This window comes from Elephantulus edwardii, unplaced genomic scaffold (genome assembly GCF_000299155.1).
Source record: "Elephantulus edwardii isolate Elephantulus edwardi_28Jun2011 unplaced genomic scaffold, EleEdw1.0 scaffold00355, whole genome shotgun sequence".
Classification (NCBI taxonomy): Eukaryota; Metazoa; Chordata; class Mammalia; order Macroscelidea; family Macroscelididae; genus Elephantulus; species Elephantulus edwardii.
The window spans coordinates 1,804,754-1,808,010 of NW_006400105.1; positions in this window are offsets into that span (position 1 = coordinate 1,804,754).

The following is a 3,257-nucleotide window of genomic DNA, read 5'->3' on the forward strand; positions in this document are numbered from 1 at the left end:
AATTATGTAATGGTTCCTTTTTGGTTTTTTGTTAGATGCCATTGATTCAGTTCAGACTCAGAGTGATTCTATGTACAATATAAAAACAAAAACACTGTCCCAGTCCTGCCCCATTCTCACAATTATTGCTATGCTTGAGTTTATTGTTTATTGTTTATTGTTTATTGAGTTTATTTCATCATTCCATATTATTGAATGTCTTTCTCTTTTTCATTAACAGCAATACATTCTCTGCTTATCATGATGCTGTAGATGTGAGAATTTTTGTTGACTTTTTTTATGTTGAAGGTTCCTTCTGCAGGAATTAATCCCTCCTGACTACATATTCAAAGTATGTAAGACAAAGTCTCACATTCCATTCATTGTAAGGAACATTATTTTTTTTATTTCCTCTAAGGCAGACTTGTTCATTCTTCTAGTAGTTCATGGTACAATATTTTTTGTCAATAACCATAATTCAAATGCATAGAATGTTCAGTTTTCCTTATTCATTGCCCAACTTTAGAATGCCTCAGATGACTGAAAATACCATGACTTGAGGCAGGCTTTGGTCCTCACAATGATATCTTTACTTTTTGCACTTGAAAGAAGTCTCTTGCAACAGATTTTCCCCATGTCATACTTGTGTGATTTCTTTTTTTTAATATCTTTTTTTAAATTTTATACTGGTTAACTTGCAAAATTAGTATACATTACTTTTCACATCGAATCTTTTCCACTTCCTTAACCCACTCCTCCCTCCACCCATCAAATTGTGTGAACATATGATTACCCTTCCCATCACCCCTCATACATGTTTTACTAGTTATCTATTTCTATAATAACTCAGTCCCATAAGGACAAATACTTTGTAAGACCTGTTTGATTTTTTTGTACTTTTTAAATGAGGTTTTAATCAAAATTTATAGAGAACTTGAACTTCCATTCATTCATTGTTGCACATTTTCCTCCCTGCCCACCGCCTGCCCTAGTTTGCTTTTCTCTTCGAAAAAAATTTTTTTTCATTGTTGTACAATCCCCCCCATTCCCAGTTCACTTTATTATGCAGCACTTATTCTGGACTGTTGTTATGAGAATAATACTTAATCATATATTCCTTTTAAATAGTTCTCTGTTCCTCATCTGTTTCAATGCAGTATACATTATTTATCCCTTTTTTCCTTAGTTTCCCCAACCCTCATGTCAATATTGTTTTACTACAATGGCATTATGCAGTATTTGTCCTTTTGTGACTAAGATATTTCACTCAACATAATGTTCTCCAGGGTCACCCATTTTGTATACTATTTCATGAGTTCCTTGGTTTTCAGTGCTGCATAGTATTCCGTTGTGTGAATATACAACAGCTTCTCTAGTTTCCATCTCTTTGCTATTGTGGACAATGCAGCAATAAAAATGGGTGTGCGTATATCTGTTTTGGTGGCAGTTCTGATTTCTTTAGGGTGTATTTCCAGTAGTGAAATTGCTGGGTCAAATGATATTTCTATTTCCAACTTTTTTAGAAAGCACCATACCGGCTTCCATAGTGGTTGCACCCTTTTATGCTTCCACCAACAATAAGGGTTCCAGTTTCTCCACAACCTTACCAGCATTTGTTGTTTTTACTCTGATGAATTTTGCTCTTCTTACTGGAATGAGATGATATCTCATAGAATTTTTATTTGCATCTCTCTTAGAGGTAGGGATTTTGAATATTTATTCATGTGTTTTTTGTCATCTAAATGTCTCCTTTGATGACTATTTGGTTTCTTAATTGCTGTTTTAAAGAGCATCGGCTGTGGATGTAAGTAAAATGAAATCTTTGACAACTTCAATACTTTCTTTACAATCATGATGCTGCTTATTGGACCAGTTGAAAGGATTTTTTTTCTTTTTGAGATGTATTCCATGATAAAGATTTTAGTCATTGATCATCACCCATGCTTTGAGTATCCTTTGCTTTAAGCAAGTAAGGTTGTGTCATCTAATAATTCAGTTTTATTAATGAGTATTCTCTCAAATGTGATGATGTGGTCTTTTCCATACAATCTAGTTTCAAAGATTATTTGCTCTTTATATTTATTAAATAAATACAGTGAAAAGATATAAAACTGATGCACAATTTTACTGATTTTTTTTTATTAAGTTCAGTGAACATTTACAGATATTTTGGATTTCCATTAATTATTGCACTTTTCTGCCAGTCCAAATTTTCCTGATTTTAAACTAAGAATTATTCTCTTATTTTGTTTCAACAATGGTCTCTTGTTCTATGTACAAGTTTTACATGAACATAATTAAGTGTTCTGGAATTCCCAATCTTTTTTTAAGACAAATACTCTTTTTATTTCTGTTAAACTGAATATATAATTACTGTTCCCTACGCAACCAACTTCTGCTTATAACTACAATTATACTTATGTTAACAAAACAGACAGTGAAAAGTCTACTTTGATTGTGAAGATTTAATTATAATAATCAATAAAATAACTTAGACAACATTTTTGGGACTTGTCTTTTTTTATTTTTATTAAATTTTATTCATTTTAATGAACATTTTCAGAGATTTTGGGTTTCCATTCATTCAATGTTGCACTTTTTTCTGTACCCCCCCCAAGTTTGTTCTTCCTTTTTTCCCCTTGAAAGTCTGTTTAAATTGTCCCATTGCCACAGTGCTTGTCAAAGCCAGTTCTGATTAATCTTCTTTGTCAGTGTATCCTTTGCCATTCTCTATCACTCCTCGCTGAGAGACTTCACCCTGATTCATAAGGAAAAGGGGACGGTGCATTCTATTTCCTGCTGAAAAGGGACGCTTCAGGTTTGAGGGTGAAGATCTTCACACACTACTCTAAAGGGCCTATTTGGCAATAGGAAACACGAATACTATTGTGGAGATTGATTTTGGAATTTAAATGCACTGTTATCAATTGTGCTTAGCCATACATGTTCATATCCTTGAAGATGTATCGTGGAACTGTTGCACCATAGAAGACACAAACTTAACTAAAAAGTTAAAAGTACATGAGTCAAAAATTAAAAGCAATAATATTCCAAGTAGAGGTTCTAACAGTGGCACAAATCAAGTTACAGAGGGAACATAGTTCTTAAAATAAAAGGCTTATTGACTAGCACTTTGTCTATTATAGTATAAAGGTTAGGAACCACAAGATGTGGAGGTTCAATTACGTCATTTATTGTTCTTACGTCCTGGAGCAAATTCCATCTACCACTGGGTTGTTTTACAACTCGGAAGTCCACATGCAAGGCAGAGGTGAAGT